We start from the raw sequence: 17052 nt of genomic DNA on the forward strand, positions 1-17052 counted from the left end.
GCTTTTTTGCATCCCTGGGCAGACAGCAGCAACAGGAGAATTAGTTTCTGTTGCAAGTAGTGACTGCTGATGTGTTCCATGTTTTGGTCGCCATCTTTGTCCTACGGGCTGCGACGCATATGGAACAATGGCATCTTGGCAAAGTGACTATTGCAAAGAAGGGTCCCTGATCTCTGTCCTTCATTCTGCCTTAGGAAAGAAGCCATGTTTCCTCTCAAATCCACATGTTGTTGCTTTAAGACCTGTCTGTCAGAGGGACAGAGAAATCAGCACTGTGACAGCATCTCCCCAACTTCCCCAAAAGTGTCAAACCTCTACCTGCTGGATGTGACATGACCTTATCTGCCTGTGCCGGCTCCTGAGCCCACCTTTAACCAGAATGTATGCCAGAACCCTGCCTCTGTGACTGGCCAGGGTCTGACAGGTGCTTATTTGTATACATGGCATTCAAATTCCCATGATAAGATAGGTAGAACAAATATATCAAGCATCTTGTATAAGGAGGTGTGTGCAATTGTAGAAGAGTTTTCAAATACTTGAAACTGGCATTCAATGATGGCCTCTTCAAAGACAAAAAGGCACAATCAAAGCCACAACTATAATTACAAAGCTTCTCATTCCAAGAATCAGAAACTCAAGAATGCATGGATGCTACACTAATGGTCTATCCAAAACTTCAAGCAACAACACACAACCAGGGAGGACATAATAACATGTAGAAAATAAATTCTTAGAGCAAAAAGATCTCTCTTTGAATGGCTATTCATCTCTTAATAGCAATCAGATTCTCCCCACCCCCCTTCAAGTACATAATTTCCTGCTTTTCACCTTCTGCAATTATATGCATCACAAAGCAATGAAAGAGATGCGAATGGGGAATGTATTTCAGATAGATCCGTGTGTCAATGGGAGACTGTTCTATAGACTGAGAAACAACATTTTCTCTGGCTGGTTACAATTGGAATGAAATCGGCTATCATTATGCTAGTTGTGTATATCTATTGGAACGGTACTTTGCAAGTAACTCCATCAACCAAGTTACACACAAAAAGCCCTGAAAGCGGCAGCTGTTGAAATGAGACCCAATTCTCTGAAGAGGATAAGGTGCAGTATAGGATTGCTAGACTGTTTTTCAGGATAATCAAAATAATGTATATCTGTGGAAACAACTAAAAAGGAGACAAATCTCAACTTGATACTGAGTACAGTAGTTCCCAGGATTTGGTGTGTGATGAATTGACCAGGAACAATAACCATGGTGTTGTCAAATGTGTGTGCATGGCAAGGTGCCTAGAAGGTCAACCTTTCCTAATTTAAGGAATGTACAGACTGCCTTTAAGCACCAAGTTCATTAAGTGGCTCACAACAGTATGTATTAATAAGTAAGCTATAAAATTTTAAAACCATGTAAAACCAACTATCACATTGCATTTCAAATAGCACAAAATATTACTAAATCAGTAACAAAACAGCATTACTCAGCAATTCATGCCCATACTAAGAACCAAGACACTTCCATGAACTAGCAACAGTAAACGACTTTGTGGTCCATTTAAAAATGTTTAAAGATGGAGTCATGGGGCAGATCCACACTATACATTTAAAGCAAACCCAACACACATTTAAAGCATTCTGGGTACTGTAGTTTTGTTAAGTATGCTGGAAAGTGTGGCTCTGTGAGGGGGAAACTATAGATATGCACACGCTTCTATAGCCACTAGGCAGCAGACCCTCCAAGTGTCCCTGTTTCCAGGGTATACTCCTGGATTTACAGAAGCCATCCTGGTTTCTAATTTTATCCCAGAATGTCCTGTTTTTCCCCCTATTTTCACTGGGAAAATGTTGGAAGATATGGAGCTATGTGACCTTTAAGCCAAGGAGATAAGTAACTATACAACCTTTAGAAAACATATAAAGGCAATTATGAATAAGGAAGTTTTTTAAAAGTTTATTGTTTTATTATGTTTTTATATATTTTGGAAGCCCCAGAGTGGCTTCCCCAGAGTGGGGTATAAATAATGTTGTTGTTGTTGAATAGGATGGCCCCTATTTTCATTGGAGAAATGTTGGAGGGTATTAGACCAGTGGCTGCAACTGAAGCAAAAATCCATGTAGAAGTAGGCATGCAAATTATATAAAATTATAAATGGTGGAAGATTTTTTAAAAACTGAAAGATTTTGCATGTGGTCCGAATCTACCATGGCAATTTTTCTAAATGGGTCTCAGTTGTTGTTGCTGCTTTTTAAATAAGCATTCTTTGTATGTTTAACATGGATATAAGTTATGTAGCATCACAGATGAAACTAAGCCTTAGAATTTGAGCACTGTGGGGGTGTGCTGATAAAGTGTTTGAGTTTAACATTTAACCGGTTAGCTTCATAAACAAAATGCATACACACAGTGTGTTTTGGAAATATGTGGAAATAAAATATGCCAAGAAATAAAACACAGTGAAAATTGGGGGGTTTTAAAATAAATAAATCAGACCCAGAAGAATCTCAGGCTTGCCTTGGGTGTCGTTAGTAACACTGGCAAATGTGCAGCTCACTCCTGAAATTCTCAAGGGAGCACTCATACAATATGTGCAGATTTGAAATCTGCACAAATCTGTTATGCGTCTGCATTACCACAGCAACTCAAGATTTGGAAGCATGATCAGTGAATCTGGTTAAGGTTTATGAAACGTGTGTGTGTGTGTGTGTCTTAAAGTATATTTGGTTTTAACCCCAGTAAATTCATCTTGCTAAATACCGGGAAAAGGTAATCTTGATTCTGTATACAATGAGCATCACAAATGAGAATACTGTGGACACTGCACATGGACTGCTTTTGGACAGCCAGCTGGTATCTGTTTCAAGTAATATCTGACATCTGTTGCAAGAAATAATAGGTCTTGCTGGAGTTGATGTGATTTACACTCCAAAATACGTGGAAGGCACCAGGTTGGTGGTGAATGCCTATACTATATTCAAAAGTATCCAGAAATGGAAGTTCTGAGGTTGCAAATAAACCTAAAGATTATTAATCTCATCCTCAAAGAAGCATGTACAGTTTTCTGTACACAAGACTGAGGAAAATACGTTGCGGGGGGGGGGGGAACATAACTGTACATTTCTCCAGCTTGGGGTTGTTTCCTTTGAGATACAGCTCTGTTCTGGCTTGTTAACTTTTCTGAATACAAAGCTCAAACCAGACAGTACCTTTGTTCTGCCTTCAGATGTCACAAGGGGAGACTTTTTCTGCAAACAACAGCAAAAGCAGATAAATTATTTAAAAATACCTTTTCTTTTTTTTTTTGAAAAGTGCCTGCTGTTGAAAAGGAGAAGCAAAAAAACAAACAAACCCCAAACAACTGAAAAACTATCTTCTACAGAAGTTAACTTGATTTTCACTAAACTTCTAGCTTGAAAAATCATATAATGTGGCTTATATCTTGGAGGAAATAATATAGATGAAAGTGAAATTTATACAGGAACCAGTCCTAGGAAGCCAGTTTGCCATTGCTTCTATGGGAGAGGTGGAGAGCATGCAGCCCTCCAGATGTTATGAACACAGCTCCAACTCTCATTGGCTTCAGCCAGCATGGCCAATGGTCATGGATGGTGGCAATTATGGTCCAACATCAATGCTAAGGCCACAGGTTCTCCATTTCTGTTTTATGGTATAAACTGGGTTGGGAAACTTCAGGCCTAGGATGGGATGAAGGACACACACACACACACACACACACACACACACACACACACACTTTCTAGGCCATTGACTTTGCTTGATGCATTCCATACCTGGAATGTGTCATTTGACCATGATAATACCTTTGGCTTAGTTGCTTGGATGGAGCAGTAGGTGTCTGTCTGTCTCTGTCTGTCTGTCTGCCTGTCTGCCTCTCTCTCTCTCTCTTGCTCTGTGTGTGTGTGTGTAGAACCCTCTAATCTTTGTGTGATTGTAATGTACCCTACAGAAGGAAAAGTTGACTCTATTGCTCCATCTACATCCCCTTCTATAACTGCTGACCCTGCCCACTGAAAGGTTATCCAGGAAGAAACAAAGGTTTTGGGCTGGAAAAAACCTCCCTAAGCCTGGAATAAAAGGTCAAAAATTATTGCACCAAGTACTTCCCCAGCATCAAGTTTTGTAGGGTCAGATTATTATTATTTTTTAACATGGATGGCAGGCTCCTTCCTTTCCCAGAGGAGAAGTAAAGCTCACAGCTTCTGTGGTGTGTTAAAGGGGGAAATATTGTTATCCAAAAAAAAGACATCCAAACTGAATTTATGTTGAATTTTGTTTCCTGGTACAATACTCATCACAGCTCAACACAGAAAAAATGAATTACTGCTGAGGCACATAATGAATCTGATGCCTTACAAGTTTTGAAAGTGAAATACAGCTCCCAGTTCTTTTGAACTACAATCAGCCATCACTCCCAGGAGTTCTAGTCCAAAACAGCTGGAGGGAACCAGGTTGGGGACAGCTAATCTAATAGTTTCAAGACATACTTCTAGGTTCAGGTTACCTGTATCCATGTGTGATAAAACGGGCAAAGTAACAGGAGGGAGCACAAAATCAGGAAATACGGACACAGATTTTCAATGTATACCTGCTTTCTTTGTAGATGTCAGGAAATTGTTTTTAAAGTAATACCAACAAGGTATCCTCATAGCATGGTAAAAAATTCATTCCAATAACATAACACAACATAACAAAATCCTAGTAAGTGTTGGAGCAGCCATGGCAACAGAGAAACCTACCTACATTTTTGGTGGCAATGTCTAAATGAAATCTGACATTGGGCAAGTTTCCTTAGCTGAATAAATAGGACTTTTGTTAGGAACAGCCCAGTTTCAACTGGCATTATGATGGAAATACCTCTAGGTTCAACCTATTAAGCAGTTTTTTAACCAAGAATAGGGATGGGAAAGGAGTCAAGATGGCAACACAAGCAACACCGTCTATCTTTCACTCTGCTTTTTTCTTTCTTTCTTTCTTTTTCTTTCTTTACTACTGACCCATTTTAACTGCTTTATCTACTATGCGCCACCCCACGTTTTCCACCTCAAGACAAAAGAAAGGGTATTATAATGAACAAAACATAATCTGTGCAATTGGGAGCCCTAATTTCAAGGATGATTTCTTGGAAATGCAGTTCCTGTTTCCGATATCTCTTGACTCAAAAGATGAATTTGGAAAAGCCCTGTCCTTGTGATACTGAGAAACACATAAACAAATCAAGCCAACCCCACCCCCCGCCCTGACATCCTTTTTATTCTGCATTGATGATGAGTTGTTATCATGAAGGAATCAGGCAGTTATACACCATGCCACTGTCAATACTGCTTGCACCTGCAAATGTTTTGGGATGGTAATTGCTTTGTTTCTAATCAATGCATGTACCTTAACTTCCCTCTGAATCACATGACTGTAGAGACCACAAGTTTTCCATTTTTTGTCCTGCTTTTTTGCACTATAGTTCAGGAGAGTCACTTCAGACAACAATAATGTAACAGTGATGAACCACTGCAAAACAACTAAAATTGTGTCAATTACATACTGTAGAATACGCCTTCAAAAAACCAAAGCGAGACAAAAAAAACCCCCCACCAATTTGGAGGGGCCTGGCGTTTTAAAAAAAGAAGATGATGAAAATCTGAACAGAGATTTTCAATTAATTTGATCTCTGCTAACTCTGAAAAGAGAATATGTAAGTGAAAATTGGTGCTTATGTTTGAAATGAAAGGTTAATGAAATATTGGTCCATGTGATGTTCTTCTGTAATTGAAAAATCTTCAAATATAATAGTTTCTTTAAAAGGACAAGTTTCTCCTGAAAGTTTTTGCCGTATTAGAGTAAATCAAATATTTCCCTGTACCATTTTGCCATTTAAAAACAAACAAACAACGATCTCAAAGGTAATGTGGGGTGATTTGGGTATTCCTCAGTCCGGGCTTTTTCTATCCTAATGGATTCAAGAAAGAGGCAACCAATTTAAACAGGATAATGTAAACAGGTTTAATAGTATTGAAGGCACACCTCTTTAGCTGCATTTCCTGAACTTGGACTGCCACGGAGTTAAAAAGGTAAAGGGACCCCTGACCATTAGGTCCAGTCGTGACCGACTCTGGGGTTGCGGCGCTCATCTCGCTTTATTGGCCGAGGGAGCCGGCGTACAGCTTCTGGGTCATGTGGCCAGCATGACTAAGCCGCTTCCTCTCTTTGGATTGCATATTAACTACAATGAGGCTTTAATACCATCTATCAAAGTTTGTGAGAAGGAAGTACAAGCAAACAAATGTAGCCTATAGGTAGGAAATTGCGAGGCCTTCAGATGCGGAGTGTTCAAGTTTCCGCAGCCTTCTCTCCCTTCCTCTGCTTCTCAGTCAAGATAAATGATCTATTAAATCACAGAAATCCCAGGCTCTTCAGTTCCTGCTCTCTGGGAGGATTGCATTAAACCCAGTCAGCAATTATCTGTAATGCGAGATAAAAATCTTTACTCTAAAAGCAAGCTCTAAAAGGTCAAAATGTAATCACTGCCTTCAAAGGGGACTTTTTACTGTATGTTTGGCTGAACGAAGACAGCAATATAAAATGCATTCAACTTCCAGGCCAGCATTTCACAACATAAAATCCTTTGGCTTGTCAGAGTTGTGGGAAATGTAATGATAGAACTCTTTTAATACTATCTGTAATGCTATCTGAAATATTCTAGGCTTTTGTGACCTTCTTATTTGGAGTCTTTACATCTAATAACAAGAAAAACAGAATAGACCTTTGAGAAATGGGAAGTCATGACAACAGGGCAGTTGGAAATTAAGTTTCTTTTTCTTCTTTCAAGGCCAAGCTAGAGGTGACCTGGGAATGCACAGATTATTCTGTTAGCCAAAACATATGTGGACAAGTAAGCTTTTACTGGTGGGCAAGCCAGCAGCTTCAAGTGGGTGATCTTCATCATTCAGCCCAGACACTGAGGTCCAGCACTGAGGGCCTTCTGGCGGTTCTTTCACTGTGAGAAGTTAGGTTACAGGGAACCAGGCAGAGGGCCTTCTCAATAGTGGTGCCCACCCTGTGGAACACTCTCCCATCAGATGTCAAGGAAATAAACAACTATCCGACTTTTAGAAGACATCTGAAGGTAGCTGATGAGTCTCAAACCCTCAGTAAAATAGGGACTTCCCTCCATGTGAAGACAGCCACGTTGGACTGAGCAAACAAGACTAAAAGTGGGTCCAGCGGTCAAGGATGGGATTTCTGCATGTGCTATAGAGAGAAGTCAGGGACAGGTGGGGCTCGTCAACCTGAGAAGATAGCCTATCTAGGAGAAGGAAAACTCTGATCCTAAACCTCCACTGCCTTGTGGGCTATCTTTGGGAGAGGAAAAGGCTAAGGAGTAAACCCTACACAAATCCATAGTGGAGTTCCTAAGATGGCTGGATGGCATCTTGTATGCTTTCTTCTGGAAACTCCTGCAGCCAAGCTGGTGCCAAATATATTCTTCTGCATTCCTTTGGACCAGTTCAGCAAGGCTGGGTAGGGGGTTGCCATCTGAGCAGCCCAGCACCTCCATACGCACTTCCCAGACTTGTGCCCCGGCGAGGTTACTTCAGTGCTGCTACTGTAGTGATTTGACATGTTAGAATTACTGGCTGGTAGGGCCAGTCGCAGTAGATGGGTTCACACCTCCATTAAGAATGGGAGAGAAATTCAGTTCAGTTTGCATTTCAAGATAAATCTACCTACTTCACACTTTCTGAAATGCTATGTGGAACCAAAACACAGCCATCCTTAGAAATTCATACTTCTCCAAATTTTGCAATGCAGCTTACCGGCCAAGTAATTGTACAGAAATGCATATACTATGAACACATATTAGTGCAAAATGTATTATATCAGGAGAAATACGCACTGCAAAAATATGAGTGCTAAGAGAAATCTGTAATAAAATGCAGGTGAACTTTCATGAGGACTTTTTAAAAAGGAATTCTCAAACTGATCTGGAAATAATGTAAAGAACTGAACTTAAGATTTTATTAAAAAAGAGAAACAGAGAGAAATGAAAATTGACAGTTTTGCCCATCCCTATTCCTCATCTATGTTAGAAATAATTATAGCAGCTCAAGTATATTTTATATTTATGGAATACGAATGCTTCTGCAGTGTTCTCTAGACAGTTTCTCAGGGCTAGTTCTGCTTCAAGTATTGAAATACTGCCTGGGAAATGTGAAGTTCTCAATGCAGGATCGCCCTCTTGTACAAACAAATTATCTGCCTTAACATGGCAGGTAGCTACTGCTGAGGAACTATTGACAATACACCTCCAAACTCTATTTTTATTCTCTGTCTGCCTCTGCTTCTTGGCAGGCGTCACATGGAAAAGCCAATGTAAAGATGGCAAAGTGGAAGAGGCTGCCTGCTACTAAGGTTTGTTCAAAAAAATTCTTGACAAGTTTGGGGGGGAGGGTTAAGGATGGAGCCGTGTTTGTGGTGCTCATTTAAAAAACAAATTCAAGGGAAACGGATAAGGGGAGGCAATGCAGTGGAAGCAAAAGTTCAGACATTAAAGGAAAAACCAGAGCGACACTGTTCTCAACAGCAGAAGGGTAGTGTAGATAGAGTACTAGGCTTAGGCTGCAGAGCTCCAAGTTCAAATATGTGTTCAGACATGAAGCTCTCTATTTGACCTCAGCTACTTGTCTTTTATTCACCTATCTTATCTCACAAGGTTGTTGTGTGAATAAAATTGGAGGACACCATGTGTGCTGCCCTGGAGGTAAAAAAAGGGGGGGTGATAAAAATGGAATATATAATTATAATAAATAAAGAAGTTGGGAATCGGGAGGATTTTTTCCCTAATTTTTAGAAATAAAACCAATCCATCTAACTTATTTCTCTGCGGTTCTGTCAAGCAGCAGATAGAAGATGCCTGGATGAAAATAAATGGCAGCGTTAGCAAATTCTGAGGTAGCAAATATGCCACAGCCCCTCTATTACATTTTTTCATTTACCGAAAAAGTACATCCATTCATAGCTACTGCTTTGATTTAAATAAATAAAAAAACCACATGCATCAGCATGTGCACGGCCATTTGTTAAGAAAATAAATGCAGTGGCATATTTTGTACTGATCAAAAGAGACACCAGCAATTACTATTGAATTTTTCAAAATAGTGCTGCACTTTTTTTTGATACAAAATTAAAATGTAAGGAAAACATGACATTGAAATAGCATTGCTCTGTCAATCTCCTGCCTTTCTGGCTTCATCTTTGCAGCTGCATTAACCACACATAACCTGCATATTATAAAGCATACAGGCTATCCTTATGCATATTGATACAAAGGGCAAAGAAGTTGTGAATAAATAATATATACATATTTCGCAAGAAACTACTTTATTGAAAAACATTGAAGAGAAATAATTTATACAACCACTATTATTCCACAGAGCAGTAGCAACTAATTTACTTTCATTCATTCTTAATTCTGTGTGTGCATGCTATACAGTTTGCATGATGTGTACAAATGGAAGCACCCACCCGATAGGACAATGAACTGATAACGTTCTCTCTTGAGAACATCATCTCTAATTGCACTCATCAGCAGTTACATACAAATGCAAGGAGCCAAAAGTACTTTTTTGCTTTTTTGTATCTCTCATGTTGATTGTGCTGTGGTGGACCATATAGAAATCATGAAAAGGATGTTATAAAATTAAATATTTTACTCACTGACAAAACTGCTTCTCATCTTCATCTGTGACTTTGCCAGTGTCCCAGGGAAGGGAGAGGGTCTGCTGAATTTCTTCTTCAATGAAGTTTCTCTCCATGATCTTTAGAAGTACAGAAACTAATTTAGTCAATATATTTGCTCTTCATTAGACCAACAAGAAAGACGGCTTCGTTACTGGTATTTTTCAGAAGGACAGCAGCTAAAGTTCTTCACCGGTGAAAAGAGACAGCCACAAAAATAGCGAAGTGTGCAAGCATGGCTGTGGCACAGAGACTAGGAAAACAGAGGCAATAACAGCTTGGAGACCAATCATATTTCATTATTCTGCTGAGTAGAAACAAGATATGCTTAAGAGGTCATGTGCTTTGAGTGCCTTTACAGAAGCAAAGGCTCTGATAAGATGTCTCCTCACCCTTAAGCTTTCTATTAACGGTCAGATTTGATGGGCAGACATACAGATTTCCATCAAAACATCCAGGATGGCATCAAAATGCTGAGCTACTTTTAAAAAAAAATGTTTTTAAACCCTAAACTTTTTTTGTCGGCTTGCTTAGCAAAGCTTAGGATTTCTGCCCTTCTGTAGCATACTTGAAGTCGCTAAAGCAGAAAGTGGAACGGTGGGACCAAATACCTCTGCCAGATAAGGAAAACTTTATTGAGCAAGAGCAATTTACCACAGGGATAAAGAAAGAGCAGAAATTTAGAGCTTCAAGACTGTCCTCTCAAGGAAGGCATCAGAGTTCAGCTGTACAGAGAATAAAGCTTCGTTTAAAATACACAGCACTATCAAACCACTTACAGACTATTCTGATTCCTCACAATAATCCTAAAAGGAAGGGGGTTCAGAATTGCTTCTATTCTAATAAAACCTTTGAAAAACAAACAAACCAAGGAGCTGTACAATATTTAAAAAAACTCGAATTAAAAAGAACAAGAAATAATAACAACATATAGGCTTATATTGTAAATACACAAGAAGGATAGGAGAATGGGAAACATGTGAATATCTGTACTCGTTTGACAAGTAAATTATTTAAGGATATAGATGTGCATGCAAAAGTGAAATGGAAGATTCTGTTTGCCAATCATGTAACAGCGCAATTAAATAAAAGGCAGAATTTGTATGTATTCTTTCTGCTGTTGTGTGTGGTTAAAAACAAAGGTGTACATGCAGACTCTTGGCAGCCTGTCTTCCTATAATTATGAAATGCTTCATATAATTATTTATTTTCTTTGTGAATCATTTGCCGTGACATGTCCCTCATGTGTGTGTGTGTGTGTGTGTGTGTGTGTGAGAGAGATATATATATATAGTATACACACACACAAGAGGGGGGGCACAAAACAGCAATGACTTGTGTATAAATTCAGTTAAAATCCAATAGAAACACAAACTAGAATAAATAAATAAAAACACCTCCACTAAGGAGGTTTGTTCAAAGATGGACAATAGAGAAGACTCCTGTCTAATATGTATACAAGTGAGATTTTTAAAAACCAATTAATATTTATTGGTTTTTCCAAGTTTTTAACGAATCAATGCCAAATTACATCAAATGGAATACAAAAAGTTGACTTCCAAGTCTTCGTCATAGATGTGTCCCTGTTTTTCCCCTCTTTGCTGCTTAATATTTACAAGGGAAGATTCTAAGTGCTGATACTGATATTCCCTTTGTATAGAAAAGAACAATGAAGGTCTTGTATGAATGGTGATCTGAGCATAAACCAGAGCTGCTGAATTATGTCCAATAGCTAGGATATTGGTATTTTTCAGAATGACAACGGCGAGAGTTATTGACTAGTGAAAAGAGGCACCACACAAGTAGCAAAGTGTAGGATCAGATGTGCATGCAAAATGTGCCTGTGTGTGCACATTAAGCTGCTTTTATTTTTCTTCCAAAGGAAGACCCATATACACATGGGAGGAGAGGTGTATTCAAAGGCCCAGGGGTTCAGGTGTGAATTTTTAGGAAGTCACCAGAAAGTTAACTTGCAAAACCAAACCATAAATGCACATATGAAGCCTCGGAGCCTAAAGAGACTCCGTAGAGTCAGAACACCATGTGGGATATTTTAAGTGCTTCTACTAGAAGCATCAATTACTATAATGTAAAAAGTTGACCTTCAGAATTAAGGTAAAGGTAAAGGGACCCCTGACCATTAGGTCCAGTCGTGACTGACTCTGGGGTTGCGGCGCTCATCTCGCTTTATTGGCCGAGGGAGCCAGCGTACAGCTTCCGGGTCATGTGGCCAGCATGACTAAGCCGCTTCTGGCAAACCAGAGCAGCGCACGGAAACACCGTATACCTTCCTGCCGGAGCGATACCTATTTATCTAGTTGCACTTTGACATGCTTTTGAACTGCTAGGTTGGCAGGAGCAGGGACTGAGCAACGGGAGCTTACCCCGTCGTGGGGATTCGAACCGCCGACTTTCTGATTGGCAAGTCCTAGGCTCTGTGGTTTAACCCACAGCGCCACCCGCGTACCTTCAGAATTAGCAATGTCTATATTCTATATTCCGTGCTTTTTTATTATGACATCACCACAAGTCCTCACTAATTATACATTGTAGAAGTTCAGCTGTGATGTCATGACAATTAAAGTCAGAGTCAGTGCATCCAGTGTTTCAAGGTCAAGGATAAAGTGACAGGCTAAAAATTCCTCTATTTTCTCACAGAAAATAAATATGTATTTATGAAGCAAAGGGTTGTGCACTATGCATTTGAAATAAAAAGCATAGACATCCCAACTTTTCAAATTCTGTACAGCGGCTGAGGAAACAGAATGGAAATAATTGGGGGTATCCAATCACCCAACTGATTTTTCACCTTCCCTCTTCTCCCCTACAGTCCCATCCAGAAGTTCAGGGGGCCGAACGGGGCATGAGAGGTGTTATGCAAGAACAGACTCTTCTGCAATCATATGGAGATAAGCCAAAATATGCAGTTCCATATTGAACACCCCTCACTCTTTGGGGAAGGACAGAGGATTCTGCATCATATCTGAAAAGAAAATGTGAATTTCCTTATTCTTAGGACTACCGTTTCCTTATTCTTAGGACTACCAGCCCAGCTCAGCAAACAATGATTAATGTCGAACCTAAAGCAGAGTAGTTAGAAACATTCTACCACTGAGCCTAATGTTCTTCCTGTTTGTGCCAGTATTTTTCAGAGTTCTACTAATAAAACATATTGTATGTGGCAGTGGTTCCAAAGCTTCTTTTCTCTGTGGACTGCTTGAAAATTGCTGAGGGTCTTGGCAGACGATTTAATAATGTTTCTGTCTGTTGTGGCTATGGTAATGCACTGTGCTATATGCTGTATGTTATTTAATTGCTTCTTTTATTTACATTGCATTTTATTGTAGTACAGTTTTAATGCTATACCTTGAAGGGTTGTAGTGAGAATAAATCAGATCATTACTGTAAGCCCTGTGCTTTATTAAGGAGTCTTATAGAAATGATTAGCAATTTAAACAGTAATAATAAACGAAGCATCAGCAGTACCTGTTCAGCATACAGAACTTACTTGTAATGCTGATTCAATAGAAAGGGGCATCATCACCTTCTTCCAAGACAACTAGATCCACTAAAGCAGGCTGGGATGCTGGAGACTACTTTGTTTATACCTATGGAGTAAATTTAGAATATTCAGTTCCAGGTGAGCAGCATGTTGTCCCCAAACCTTTTGAAATAGGATCTGACCCTTGTTGCCTCTTTGGAGAGATAATCTTGTTGGACTCTTCTTGGGGAGTGGGGGAAGAGGGAAAGAGAAGGCTAATTTTGCTTTTTGGGGTCCAGACTTGTTATTTTGTTGGTGGGGTTCTGCCACATACTGGCAAATGCAAGTTGCGCAGATGAAGTAGATTTGGAGTTTTTGCACAACAAACCTGCTTCCAAAGAAAATCAGACTTCTGCAGTAAGGAAAACTGACGGGTGCGAGATAACAGTTGCTTGATGTGGCCATGTAACCTCCTTGCAGCAAATCAGAATGAATGCTCAATAAGCAGGTCCTTGAGAAGCAGCCTTTCTAATAAATAGAGGCCAATGCCTTGAACAACTGGTAGCTACAAATCGACATAAACTTTTCCCACTATGGAAGTTTGGGGCTTGTTAATCCACTTTTGTCCCATTTGTATTAGCCTGGACTAATCCCCATACACATGTATTTGAATTTGTATTCACTAGGCAACTCTGGTCTTTCCTATTCATACCAGTAGGTGCTTCCTTTTGTGCTTCCTCCTGGCTTCAAATCTATTGTTTCTGTTATGGCAATTAAGTACCAACAGGGAATGCATGTACATAGTTGCATGTGCACCTAGTTTTAAAAAATCCCCACCTAAGAAGGGTGGCTGGGACGCGGGTGGCAGTGGCGTAGCGTGGGTTGTCAGCACCTGGGGCAAGGCAAGTAATTTGCACCCCCTAACCCGTGGATTTGCGCCCCCTAACCCATGGATTTGCGCCCCCTAACCCTAACCCCCAGATGTTGCATCCGGTGCGGCTGGCCCCCCCTGCACCCCCCACGCTACGCCACTGGCGGGTGGCGCTGTGGGTTAAACCACAGAGCCTAGGGCTTGCCGATCAGAAGGTCGGCGGTTCGAATCCCCACGACGGCGTGAGCTCCCATTGCTCGGTCCCTGCTCCTGCCAACCTAGCAGTTCGAAAGCACGTCAAAGTGCAAGTAGATAAATAGGTACCGCTCCGGCGGGAAGGTAAACGGCGTTTCCGTGCACTGCTCTGGTTCGCCAGAAGCAGCTTAGTCATGCTGGCCACATGACCTGGAAGTTGTACGCGGCTCCCTCAGCCAATAACGCGAGATGAGCGCCGCAATCCCGGAGTCATTCGCAACTGGACCTAACAGTCAGGGGTCCCTTTACCTTTACAGCCTCCCTCTCAGTCTCTAGATTTGATTTCCAACTTACGGTGTGTTTTATTTATGGGTTTCATGGACCATTCAAATTAAGCCAATTTAAGGGAAGGCTATCTCCTGCTATTGGAATGAAATGTATTTCTTCTCTTCCCTAATATCCCATCCTTCTTAACTATTGGTTTTTATGCTGGCTGGGACTGATGGGAGTTGGAGTATAAGCAACAACATGTGGAAGGCAACCATTCTCTAAACAAGAAGATGGGGGGGGGGGAATTTCATCAGATATTCAGATGATGCAAAACAGGGAGAAACAGCTTACATATCCAAAGAGAGGAATAAAATTCAACATGACCTTGACAAAACACAAAATTGGGCTGAAACTAACAGAATAAAATTCAACAGAGAAATACATCATTCTGCATGTAGGCAAGCAAGCAGGTAAACAGGCATAGAATGGGAGATATCTTACTTTGCAGTAGTGCCTATGCAAAATATCTGGGGAATTGTAGTGTCTCATAAGAGGCACATAATCAGCAGTGTTTTGTGGCTGTATAAAAGGCTAATGTAATTTTAGGTAACTGCCTAGACTCCAAAGACTCCTCTGAAGAGAGTTAAGTTATGGGGAGAATGTTTCTTAATCTCTCTGTGTTGTTTTTTTTAAAATGATATTTATTGAAAAAATTTTAAATTACAGAAAAAGACAAAGCAGAGAAAGAAAAAAGAAAAAACAGAAAAGAGAAAAAGAAAGCAAACCACATCCAACAATACAAATTCAAAAAACAAAAATACACCACAAACATACAAAAATAAAACCAACATTCTCAAATCTTCAACTTTCATTACCTTCTTTCTTTGACCTCCTCCTCCTCCCTTTTTTTGTATCCCAGTTTTTAATTATCGCAGCAAATCCTTTCCATATTTTATAATATTCTGTCATTACATTACCTTGATCTATTTTCATCTTATAAAAAACCTTAAAACTTAAATCTTATTTTTACCCACTTCTCATGACCATAATATTCTTGCCTAATTCTTTAAACATTTTTGCTAGAGCCAAGTAATTTCGTTCCAACATTTTTCTAACAGTCATCAATTTTATAAAACAATCCTAGTAATAAAAAAAAGAAATAGAAACAATCCAATCTTCATCCAGCGTCCCTTCCTCCTGGTCCCGGGTTTTGTCAGTCCTTTTTATCCCATCGATCTAGCGCATTAACCTGGTAACCTTATATCCGAGGCCCTTAAGTCCCTTCCATGTCCCTTCCGCAGCTCTTCTTCATATTCACCTTTCACTCGTGGGAACTCCAGCTTGGTAATGTTTTTGACCCTTTTCAACAAATCAGCCCCTTTTCCATAGTCCAGACTAAACTCCATGTAGTATTTAAAGTCATATTTCAGAATCCCTCCAAAATTGAGAGCCCCCACAGCTCCCAACATCTCACGGCCCATTGCCAAACTCGGAAAGTCCAAACATCCCTGCATAGGGGGGTCTATCCAACCCCCCATTTCCAAATCAGTCCAAACTTTATCTTTCCTAATCTGGCTTTTTCCAAGTTCATTTGTCAAATCCAAAAGCTCATGTTCCTGCTGGGCCGCAGCTCCCTCCATCTCTGGCGCCCAAGATTGCGCAACATCCTCTTCTCTCATCTGTTCTGTCAGGGCACACTCCTGATTTAATTCCTGGGTGGGCTCCGTATAGTTTCCCACTGCCTGTTCAAAAATTCTGACCGCATTAGTCATCAAATCCGTCTTCTCGGTTAACTGTTCCAGTAGAGCATTTATTTTACAGAGAGCACACAACAGAGCTTCTGAATTCATTGTCCTACAAGGTCACAAGCCTTTTCCCACGATTGTAATCTGTGGCAGCTGCAAGCTCCCTGGAATTAGTTACAGTTTCCCAGTCTCCCTCTAGGGGAAAAACTTCTAGTTGTTCTTGCAACAAAGTTTCTTTTTTAAGATATTTTGTCAATATTTGTTCCTTTAAAATGTGAAAGGAAACAGTGGAATCACTATGTTTCTCTTCTTTTAGCTATCTGTCAAAAACGTTTGTCTCTGGTCAATGAGCTTCAAATGTCAGTCCTTGACACCCCGCTCCAGGATCAGGACGGTGGAAAGTTACTTTACTTTAAACTCACTTCTGCAGGTTTAAACAGTCCGAAAAAGATCCCCCTTCTTCTCCTGCTGCCGAAGGGGGGTTCGAGGATTTTAAATGATGAAAGCTGATCCTTTAGAAGCGATTTTCTAAGCTCTAGTTTATGTTGTCTTTGCTTTGTTCTTTCTACAAAGAAACGGAAGGCTGACTTCCTGTTTAGACCTTCCCGTTTCAGTACCAAATTGAAGTGAATTTTTAAATCCAATTCCTTTCTGCTCGCAAATCCTTATTTAAAGTCCAATTGTTCAAAGTTTAAGTACTCACAGGTGCTTATTTTAAAAGCCAAATTGTCCCAGGAAAAAGGCA

This window comes from Podarcis pityusensis, assembly GCF_964106645.2.
Source record: "Podarcis pityusensis genome assembly, chromosome: 4".
Taxonomy (NCBI): Eukaryota; Metazoa; Chordata; class Lepidosauria; order Squamata; family Lacertidae; genus Podarcis; species Podarcis pityusensis.